We start from the raw sequence: 12,142 nt of genomic DNA, 5'->3' as shown, positions 1-12,142 counted from the left end.
TTAGCACCTTTAAAAAGTTGATCTAGGGAAGAAAGAATGCAAGGCAAGTTTTAAATACAAACTTTGTAGAACTTTATGCAATAAAATTGGAATCAATAAGGAAAATATAAAGGATACAGATTTAAATGTAAACTAGATAATGTTATACTGAAAAGTGAGTCACAGAACAAATCATGGAAATAATAGCCATATTAAAGAAAACAATAAAGAGCATACCAAGATTTTTGGTATACAGGTTAATTTGAATGCTCATATTAATGAATGAGAACAGACAAAGGAATTATTGACCATGTACCTTTAAAAGCCTGGAAAAAAACTAATAAGTCCAAACCATTGATCTACTTTTATATTTTTAACTGGTATCAAATGATCTTGATGACTGATGCTTTAAAATATAGTTTGAGGTCTGGAAGTGTTTTTTCCTTTTCATTCTGATATTTTTTTCATCATTTCTCTTGACTTTCTAAGTCTCATGCTCCTCCAAATGAATTGTGTCATTATTTTATCCAGCTCTGTAAAGTATCTCTTTGGTGGGTTGATTGGTATAGCATTAAATCTGTAAATTAACCTTGGTTGTTGTTGTTCATTCTTTTTGAAGAGGACCAATGACATCATGAGGCTATGTCTTGAGTCATGTATGAATTGGATTTAAGTGAAGCAGAGTTGCACAAAGTCATCAGCCTCACTCTATCTCAGTCATTGAAGTCCAGTAACAAGACAAAAGTCAGGATGACTGGCAATGGCCTGGGATGCAGTGGATGACTGGTGTCTTCAATATCTGACCAAGCTCTAAGCATTCCACAGCACCTGCTTTAGCTGCCTTTATGACCACTGGAACAAATTGTTCTTATCTGCCCATTCCACCAGGGGAAGTCTTCACACACTTAGATAGATATCCCCCAACCCACCAATGGGTTTGAGGTCTGTCTGTTACCCTCAACCTGATTTAACCCCTCTACTGAGATGGTTTTACTGGGGTTTGGCTGCTGCTCATGCTACAGTTTTTGGAGCCACAGGTGAGAGTTGGATAAGAGGTGAACACCAAAGGTGGATGAGCAGCCCTGAACAGGGCTTGGCAAGTCCTCACACCAGAGGTGCTAGTCCTCCCTGAATATTCCATGTTGGTATATGAACCTTGGTAGTATAGTTGTTGTCATTGTTATTGTTATTATGGTATGGTCTAGACATGAACAACATACTTCTAGCCATCCAAGTTATTTGTCATGTCCTTAAGGAGGATTTTGTTTTGAGTATGTTTTGAAGGACTGACTACAAAAACAAGTCCCTAGGATTTTCTAAGTAAGTCATTGTGTCAATAGAAAATAGGGAAAGATTCACCTCTTTTTTGCCTTTCTGCCATTTATCTTGCCATAGTGGTATGGCTAGTATTTCTACAACTACATCAAATCATGAGAGAAAAAAGTCATCTTTGCTTTATTTGTGATCTTTATTTGGGATCTGGTGCATCTCCATTGCACATAATGCTTATTTGGGGTTTTAGGTACTTTTATTGTATTGAGAAAAGGTTCCTCTATGCCCATAATTTGTAAGGACTTTTTTTAAAGTGTAAAGAAATGTTATACTTTGTGAAAATCTTTTCTTCTGCAAATACTGAGATAATCATGTAGTTTTGTATGACTTTTAAAATATATGATTAATTATAGTACTTATTTTCTAATGTTAAATTATTCTTGGCATATAGTTGGGCAAAATTGTTTCTACTAATTTTCTTAATTTCTTATTTTTATTGAGAATTTTCCTTTTTCACTTTTGATTGGTAATTTGATTTTCTTTCTTTTTTAAAAACTCAAATTAGCTAGTGAGTTTCTATTATGTTAGTTTTTATTCTCCCTATTTTATTTTTTAATCAAAATTTTTAAGTTTCAATTATTTTAACCTCTTATTTGGTTTTTGGAATTTCCACTTTGAAGCTTAGTGTGAGGTGCTTTAATTTGCTGGGTATTATTTGTTACTGAGTTTTATGTCCAATTCAGGGATCTGTTCTTTCTTTTGTTAATGAAAGTTTTTAGAGAGGAACATTTTCCCACTAATTTGTTGGAGGCTTTTGCTTTATCTCATAAATTTTGGTAGTTATTTTCATCATTGTCTTTGATGAAATTATCTATTGTTTCTTTTATTTATTTTTTGACCCACCAATTTCTTAGAATTAAGTTATTTAGATTCTAATTAATTTTTAATCTTTTCTTCAACAGGCCCTTACTGAATAGAATTTTTATTGCATTGTGCTCAGTTGTTTAATATTTTTGCTTTTCTGCATTCATTTATGAAGTTTTTAATGCCCTAAAATTTTTTTAATTTTTGTAAATGTGCCACTTAGTGAAAAAACATGTATATTCTTTATTTCCAAACAGTAGTTGCCACCAGAGAGCTGTCATCTCCAACTTTTCTAAAATTCTTTCAATTTCTTTTCTGACTTGCTTATTTTGTTAAGTTTGCCTATGTCTGGAAATAATACATTGAAGTACACTGTTATAGTTTTACTGTCTATTTCTCCTTGTAACTTGCTTAGCTTTTTTTCTCTGAGTTTTTAGATGCTGTGCCATTCATTGCATTTATGATAACTATTGATATTATTTAATTATCTATGGTATCTTTCCCTGTTTAACTCTTTTTAATTTTCTATTTAACTCTTTTAATCAAGTAAAACTTTGCTGTTGTCTTGTACAAGATCATAACTGCTATCCATATTTTGAATTCATCTATAGCATAACACATTTTGCTCCATGTCTTCTTTTTAACTCTTTGTAAATCTTTGTTGCAGGTATGGTTCTTGCAAACAAGAATCCCAAACATGGGATTCTAACATATTCTGCTATCATTTCCATTTTTATGGGTATGTTCATTCCATTCACATTCATAGTTATAATCATTAATTGTATATTTGTCTCTATCTTATTCTTGTGTATTTTCTCCTCTTTGTTCTCTGACTGCCTTGTTACAAAGAGGGAGATGAGAAAGTCATGTGTTCAGTACTTAAGTCATTATTAAACTTCTGCTCCCTTACCCCTATATTTTTCCCCTCACACAGAACCCAAACAAAAGTTCTTATCCTTTCTTTTTCCTTTTATAGCCTCTTTTTATGATCGGCCCTCTGACAGACTTTTTTTGGCTTATTATTAATCTCTCCAGAATATTCTTTTTTTCTTATTTTACCCTTTTCCCATTCACTCTTGTTTCTCTGTTGAGCCAAATGCATTTCTACACTAAACTCTCCTCTTTCTCTCTCTCTCTCTCTCTCTCTCTCTCTCTCTCTCTCTCTCTCCATCTCTTTCTGTGTGTGTGTGTGTGTGTGTGTGTGTGTTCTACCCTTCTTTGACCACCTAGCTGTCCTTAACTGATCTGAATTGGTGACCTGGAATTAGGAAGACTTGAATTAAAATCAAGCCTCGTACCTTACTAGCTATGTGAAACTAGGCAAGTCACAGCCTCTATTTGTCACAGTTTCCTCATCTGTAAAATGGAAGTAATAATAGCACCTACCTCTGAAAGTTGTTGTGAGGATCAAACAAGATAGTAGTTGTGAAGTACTTAGTATGGCACCTGGCACATAGTAAATGCTATATAAATTTAGCTATTGTTGTTTTTCAGATGAAAGTGTGGTACAAGTGATAACTATTCCCTACAACCTTTCTTCTTTGTTTGTATTGCCATTTGTATCATCATTTATTGCATATTGGGATAATGTGATATTGTAAATTTCTCTACCTTTCCTCCCATTTTCTTCCCTAGTATGTTCTTTTCTCCTTCCTTTTTATTTATTTTTTAAGGTCAACAAAAACAAAACAAAGTCTTCCATCTTTTAACTCCCTCTGTTTTACCTGATGGTGTAGTGTTCTGAGGGAACACTTGTTATCTCTCACTATTAAAATGTAAATAATTCATCCTTATATAGTTCCTTGTAATTGATTGCTCATTTTTTCCACTTATTTCTATTTCTCTTAATTCTAGTATTTGTAACTTGACATTAAAACACAAGCTTTTCATTATGAATGCTTGTAAATCCTTTATAAAAAACCCATTTTTTCCTTATAGGATTTTCTTAGTTTTTGTGGGTGAGTTATTTTTATTTATAAGTCTATGTGTCTTTTGCCTTCAAGCATTCCACTTCTTTCTAGTGACAGCTGTCAAATCTGGTGTGATCCCTTTGGTACCAGAATTCTTTGTTTGTGACTATTTGCAGTATTTTTTTCCATTGACCTGAAAGTTCTATATCTTGTATATGATGTTTCTGGGAGTTACTATTTTGGAGTTTCTTTCAGAAGGTAACCAGTAGATGTTTTTCTATATGCACTTTGCCCTCTGGTTCTCATATATATACATATATATATTTCATATATATATATATGTATATATGTATAGGTAATTTTCTTATACAATTTCTTGAAATATTTGTCCAGGCTCTTTTTTTGGTCCTAGATTTTATGGAGGCCAATGAACTTTTGATATATTTCCCAAGTCAGCTTTGAAAAAATGAAATACCTTACATTTTCTTCAACTGTTTCAATCTTTTGGCTTTATTTTAATATATCTTGTGTCATGGAGTCATTAACTTCTGTTTTGATTTGCTCAAACTTTCGAAGTCTGTCATGTTAAAGTTTTGTACCACTTGTACTAAGCTGTTAATTCTTCTGTGGTAGGAATAATATATTAACTCTCTCCTACCCTCCCACTCTTGCAGGTTAGGTTAGTTTTTCCTTGAAAAGCATTGAGAAATTCCTTGAGACTTGATTGGTTCAAAGGACTAATGATCATATTACTGATGTCACTTCCCGAAGTACAAAGCAGACTTGAAGAACAAGAAGAACCTTCACATGCTCAGCTAATGGATCACAATGAAAGCTTCACACAGCTGAATCAACTCAAGGGGTTCTCAATATCTATCTACTGCCCTAAATAATCACCTTTTTAAAAAAAAATGTTGAATGACCTGCTAGAGACTCATTTTGTTCCAATATCAAACCTAAATGACCAAAAGTAATTAGTTAGGCCGAGCACAGAACACCTTTCAAGTCTTTACTCCAAAGTTCTCATTTAATTTCCAGTTCTTGCTTTTAGTACACTAATACTATTTATAATATCATTTTAAACTCTTTTTTTTAATAAAAAAAGGCTTTCTTTATTTCATCTAGGAATTCTAGTTGACCTTATAACCAAACTTCTTTCAAGCTTTGTTTGCAGGTGTTTTGAAGTTATTCTTGTCTTCTGGGTTTATATTTTTGGTGCCTCTGTCTTCATGATAGCTCTTTACGGTGGGAGTCTTTTTTTTTCTTTTTTGTTTACTTATTCTTCTAGCCTTACTTCCTGAATTGGAATTTTGTGTTAGGGCCAGGATCTAAGTGCATGTTTGGAAGAAATGTTGGGACTTTATATGGTTCTGGCTTATAATATCTGGGATCTTGTCACTATGTTCTTCAGGAATTAAGTGATGTGTTCTCTAGGAATATTGAGTGCTGCACACTTCAAAGATCTCAAGGACAGCTTAAGTCAAGAATCTATAAGGAACCTCTAAGAGATCTGATCTGTATCACAGTGTGATAACTACTCTGCTAGTCTGCAATTTGTAGGCTCCAGAGCCTGGTTTGACTCTGAAAAACACAAATGGACTTGGATTTGGATGTAGATTTGTCCCCAGGTGGAGCTCCAGTAGGTAGTTGCTATCTCCAACCCCTGATAACTAGTGCTGGAAAGCTATGCAAATTCAGAGCAATAGAGCTGTAGTGCTCCACCATCCACAATTATTGCCATGGTCAGTCACTTGTGGCCTGAGGTTTAAGTCTATGATCTTGCTTTACATTCAGAGCAACAGTAGGCACACAACTAGTCTATACATACAGAATGAATCTGAAATCCTGAACAAGGGTCCAAGTGATAGAAATACAGGCCCACCTCTGATCTGGACCTGGATATTTACCTATGAGTTAAATTCTTAATCTTGAGCTATAAAAATGACCCACTGTTGTCTCTCCTTTGATTTCCCAATAACTACTCACTCTTCACTATTCCTAAATCTTTGTTGAAGTAGTTGTGGGAAAGTGGTGAGCTTTACTACTTCTTCCTACTTTCTATCTTTGCCAAATACCATGACCAGTGATTTCTTGGATAGATTGCTACAGTGTTTTGGTCAGGATTTTATCTAAATTTTTGAATTGATATTAATTAATGATATTAGTCTATAATTTTTGTCTCATAAAATGAGACTGAGAAAGTATTTTTTTGTGAACAATTTTTGTAGTATAGGTATTACTTGTTCTCTAAAAGTTTGATAAAACTCTCCTGTAAGTCCATCAGAAGCAAGGTTTTTTCCTTTGGTAATTTCTTTACAGCTAGTTCTGTTTCCTTTTTTTCTTATTGGATTGTCCAAAATTTCTATTTGGTGTTATGTTAGTTTGGGGATCTTCTATTTTTGAAGGTAATCTTCTATCTCTTTTTTGTTACCCAAACATTTCTAGTAAACAATTTTACCTCAACCATAAAAGGAGGAGGTGATAACTATAGTTGTAAGTATAACTATATGTAACTACGTATAACTATATATGTATATGTAACACTATATATACAATTTAAAATCTGTAGCTATATAAATATATACATACATAAGCACATATATAACTGTATACATAATTATATACCTATATATGCATATATATATATATATGCAGTTAAATAGACAGATAGATAGTTTGACATAGAGCCAATATGCTCTTAAGAGGTGTTAAGAATTTTCCTAACTGAAGGCTCAGAATGATTATGACTGAACTCAGAACTTTTCATCTAAAATGAACTCCCTGAAGTTGAGGCAGAGGCTAATATGAAGGTACGTGTGTGTATGTGTGTATGCGTGCACACATGTGTGTGTTGCCCATGTATGTGATATGTGTCTATGTGTGTCTGTTTAGATGTGTCTAGAAGGCAGACAATAGATATCTTTAGGATTTTGCTAGAGTCTCCTCTGCCCACCTCTCTCCAAAGGCACCTTAGAGTTCAGGCAAGAAGAGAAGTAGGAGATTGGTGCCAAAAGCCTAGTTTCTCTTCTCTCCTTAGAGAAAGGGCATTATAATTACATCTGTCCCTTAAATATTATTAGTCTAGGATAAATGATTTTTAGATTCAAGCTGTACTCCTAATTGTTATCCCATTATAGAGGAGTGTTCCAAGTTATACATCCAAGGCTTGACTCCTTTCCCACCAAACTAGCTAAACAAAGATCACAGATAGCTAATAGCAAATAAATCCATTTATCTAAGCAGATAGTAAATAAAAATCAAAGAAATTGTACCTCAATTCAAATCTAGCCTCAGACAATTACCAGCTGTGTGCCCCTCAAGAGTCACTTAACCACTGTTGCCCTCAGTTTCCTCATCTGTAAAATGTAGATAGTAATAGTACTTACTTCCCAAGCCTGTTGTTAGGATCAAATGAGATAATAATTGTAGAGTGCTTAGCACAGTGTCTAGAACATTGTAAGTGCTATATAAATGTTAGCTATTTTATTATTATTATTATTATATAAAAGGTCTCATCATGAACAAATTAGAGCATAAAAGAAGGAAAGAAACAAGGATTTATTAATCACTTACTATGTGTCAGGCACTCTGCTAAGTGCTTTACAAATATTATTTCATTTGATTCTCACAAAAGCCCTGGGAGGTGCTAGTATCCCTACTTTACAGTTGAGGAAACTGAGGCAAAGATTAAGTGACTTGCTTTGGGTCACACAGCTAGTAAATATCTACTGCCAGATTTGAACTAAAGTTTTTCTGACTCTAGGTCCAGTGCTCTATCTACTACGTGCCTTAACTGCCTTTCTCAATTACAAGAGAAGAGTACATAACCAAAAAAAAAAAATGACCAAGAGAATAATAGAATTTAAAATGGATAATTTTGTTCACATAAAATTTAAAAGCTTTTGCACAAACAAAACTAATGCAGCTAAGATTAAAAAAAGCAGGATGAGACTCTCCCAGGAGTTAGTTTGGGAGGTGGAATCAGAGAAGAAATCTCTCTCTGAGTAAAAATGCCAAGTTTTACTTTGGTGGAGTTTTAAAACTGCAGCTCCAAGCTGATAACATCCCATACCAAGCAGCCCATAGCTTGGCTGTAGCGTGCAACAGCTAATTCTTAGGAGCAAGCCCATCATTTCAAGTGAGGTTAATTAATGAGCCACTTATAGCCGCTTGGATTATATTTAAATTAAATCGAAAGAACTGTCTTTGCCCTTCCCCTTAATATATCTGACATCAGTGCAATGTGTTTAAAATGGCAAAAATAAGGTTTTTGCCTTTTAAGGCACTTTGATCAGGGCTTTTATATCATAGCTTCCAATGCAATCGCTTTAGGATTTCAGTAGTTTGTTTAAAATGTATATTAGCATTGTAAAGGTTGTTTTTTATAAATAATGTTGGTAAAGATTGTGAGAAATACAGCTTTCTCCATTTGTGAATTATTAAGTGTTAACTCTCTCCAGCTTCTGAAAAGTGAGGAGCAGCAGGAAAGAAAAGAGAGTGAGTGCGATTTGGAATTTAGAAAATTGTGTAAAGTAAGCAATCAAGCCTTTTGTAAGACAGTTTCTGTTAAAGGGGTTAAGAGGAATCAAAATGAAGGACACTACATGTTTCAAACCCCTCTCATTATAGACTGTCACTTTAAAATCTGTGGCAGTAGATTAGCTGGAAATAATGAATCCAATCATATGAAATGCTTAGAATAAGTAGCCCTTATGTAAAATATAATACTAAATCACTGAAATTATAAATCAAGGTCCTTTATGTTATTGTTTGGAAAATGGATGCAGATGTGCATTATTATTATCATTATAATAATAATAATTATTATTATTATCATCCTATATCAGGAAACTTGTTAGCTGTATGGTTTTAAGCCAAGTTAAAACCCAGTTATATGGTTTTTAATGTGTATAAAGATAATGCCTAACATTAATTTGATAATTTGTTGTATTAGAAATGTTGTTAGAAATGTGAACTCATCTTTAATTCTTTTGGGCTATGGATTTAGTTGTTAAAAGGCTAGTGTAAAAAAATAATAATCAGTAGCAGATTAGTAACTGGGTTAAGGTGTCAGTAATTTAAGATTTCAGGATCTAGTCTCATGCTTAGGTGGTTGAAGTGCAGTGATTTGACTTCAGATAAGAATTAGAAATTGCAAAGGAAAACATTTTTACAAAGTAGTCTGTGATCACCTTTAGTCCATGAACAAAGTTAGATCATCTGGTTAAGCATGTTCACCTAACTTTCAGGATGAACATGTAGAAAGTTCTTTGATTATTACATAAAAATCTTAATGTTTCCTTGTACTGCTCAATTGTTTTTTAATTCAACTATTTAAGTAACTGTGAAAGCTCTTGAAGGTTTCTGCCTGGGGAAACTGGCCATGCCCTGCCAGCAATAAATTAAATTCCTTAGGTCTCTTCTTTGCCTGGGCCAAAAGCAGCCTTTCAACTTAGAATCTAATAATATTTTAACCCAGCACACTTTAAGCCAACTTAATGATAACAGAGGTGAATTTAAACTGTTTGTAAAACTTTATATGGATTTCCAAGTATATGCAGCTTGAAATTCCCAGGAGGTTGGGAATTGGAAGCTGGAATGTTTGGGAAAGCTCTTTATGTGGTAAATCTCAAAAGTAAAGGAGGCAGGGGATTCTAGGTCTGTATGGAAGTAAAGGAAAAAGCTATACAGAGCTGGGAATTGTCACCACATGTGCTTAAAAAAGGAAATATATGAATTTATGGATAATAATCTTTTTTCTTTTAAAATGCTAAGAGTATTGAGCCTTAGAAATTCAAAATGTTATGATTAGTGATTATAAATCTGGATTTTATTTGATTTAAGCCAAAAATCTGTCCTGAAGGAAATAAGAATGGGGTCTGAATGTGCTTTCATATCAGGATCACTATGGTAAATTACAACCTAACACAAAAAGACATTTGCTATTTGGCATTAAGAAATTTATTAGCTATATGCCCCCAAGAAAATTCTATTTACCTCAATTTACTGTTCTGGAAGGGAATAATAATAGCACCCATCTCCTGGGGTGTTCTGAGGATCACATGATTGTAAAGTGCGGCACAGTGCTTGGTATAGGACAAATGCTGTATGAATGTAACTGTTTTTATTATCTCTTAAATGAGATGTAATTGCTTCACATTTCATAACTTTATATGGGTTTTTATTTTTTTCTTGAAATGGAAATTTATTGCTGTATATTTGAATCCTGTCTTAAGTTTTGCTGTGCACATGGCAATGCTTTTTTTAAATTTCTTATTTTGTATTTAATATTTAGGTTTATAATATATTTATTTTTTTTCTTTTTTTTCCCTTTATTCTCATTTTTATTAATTAATTAATTTATTTTTAGTTTTCAACATTCACTTCCACAAGATTTTGAGTTCCAAATTTTCTCCCCATCTCTCACCTCCCTTCACCCCAACAGCATACATTGAGAATACCCCTTCCCCCAATCTGTTCTCCTTTCTATCATACACATCCCCCCTTATTTATTTCTCCTATTTTTCTTTAGGGCAGGACTGATTTCTATACCTCATTACCTGTATATCTTATTTCCCAGTTGCATGTAAAAACAATTTTTAACATTTGTTTTTAAAACCTTGAGTTCCAAATTCTCTCCCTCTCTCCCTCCCCACCTCCCCTCACTGAGAAGGCAAGCAATTCAATATAGGTTATACATGTGTAATCATGCAAAATACTTCGATAATAGTCATATTGTGAAGGACTAACTACATTTCCCTCCATCCTATCTTGCCCCTCCATTAATTCTATTCTCTCCTTTGACCCTTACCTCATCAAAAGTGTTTGCTTCTGATTACTCCCTCCCCCAATCTGCCCGCCCTTCTTTCCTCACCCCCTCTTATCCCTTTCTCCCCTATTTTCCTGTAGGGTAAAATACATTTCCATACCCAATTGAGTGTATATGTTATTCCCTCCTTAGGCCAAATCTGATGAGAATAAGATTCACTCATTCCCTCTCACCTCCCTCCTCTTTCCCTCCACTGTAAAACCTATTTCTTACCTCTTTTATGTGAGATAATTTACCCCATTCTACCTCTCCCTTTCTCGTTCTCCCAGTACAATTCTCTCTCACCCCTTAATTTATATGGGTTTTTAAATGTGAACAATATACAACACCAATGGTGATGAGATGAATGACTTTCTGTGTAAGGTAATTTGGAAGTACATTCACCTGAATTGAGGCCACCTGATTGGTAATGGGTTTTGTTTCAAGTTTTAAATACATAATATTGTTATGTTCCTAAATTTTTTTATATTTTGTAATCCATCAGCAGTTTCTGTTGTTGGATTAAGAATTGTACTATAAAAAAAAAGAATGAATGGGTTAGGAAGCTATTAAGGCCTTTTATCAGCCCTGTTGAACATGTACTGTAATATTCTGAAGTACTGTAATTTAAGAACTTAAACTTCCAGTTTCGCCTGTATTTAAGAGAAAGTTTCACCTAAAATTATTTGGCTATCACTTATGAAAAGTATGAGGTTGTTAACTAGGTCATTTGGAGCTTTGTTACAATGTTAAAACTTATAAAGTATTTACATAAATATTTTTAAAAGAGAAAAATTGGTAAGGATATGAAGAAAAGACCTTGTAAAATCTCCTTTGTAACCTATAAGGATTCTTAGAACCATCTAGTCATAAATTATTATCAACATTGTGCAAGAATTTTCTGTGTTGTGGAATTCCTACTGACTAAATGGAAATCTTGCACAGCACAGGAATGTAATTTTCAAGCCTGCTTCCTCTAAGGATAGATTTATGTATATGTTCATTTGGATACTTACAGCAATTGGCCAATGTTGTTTTTCTAAGAGTTTAAGTGAACAATCACATATTCACTATCTATGTGGGATTCCAGAATATAATTATTTTTCTTGATTTCTAGTGATATATTTAAAAACAAAGGGAAGAAAAAGATATTGAGCAAAATGTTAAAGGTCTGGTAAACTTTGTTGTGGTGATAAGTCTAATTTAATTGGGTATTTTTTTTTTGGCTTAGAAAAACTGAATTTCCTCCCCATTGCAAATGCCGTTTAACTAAAGGGGGGTGGTACTTAGGAGTTTGTGATGATTAGAA

The sequence above is a fragment of the Vombatus ursinus genome, unplaced genomic scaffold, assembly GCF_900497805.2.
Source record: "Vombatus ursinus unplaced genomic scaffold, bare-nosed wombat genome assembly UNPS02011431.1, whole genome shotgun sequence".
Classification (NCBI taxonomy): Eukaryota; Metazoa; Chordata; class Mammalia; order Diprotodontia; family Vombatidae; genus Vombatus; species Vombatus ursinus.
The sequence above is the reverse complement of the archived record's forward strand: the minus strand, read 5'-3'. Positions refer to the sequence as shown.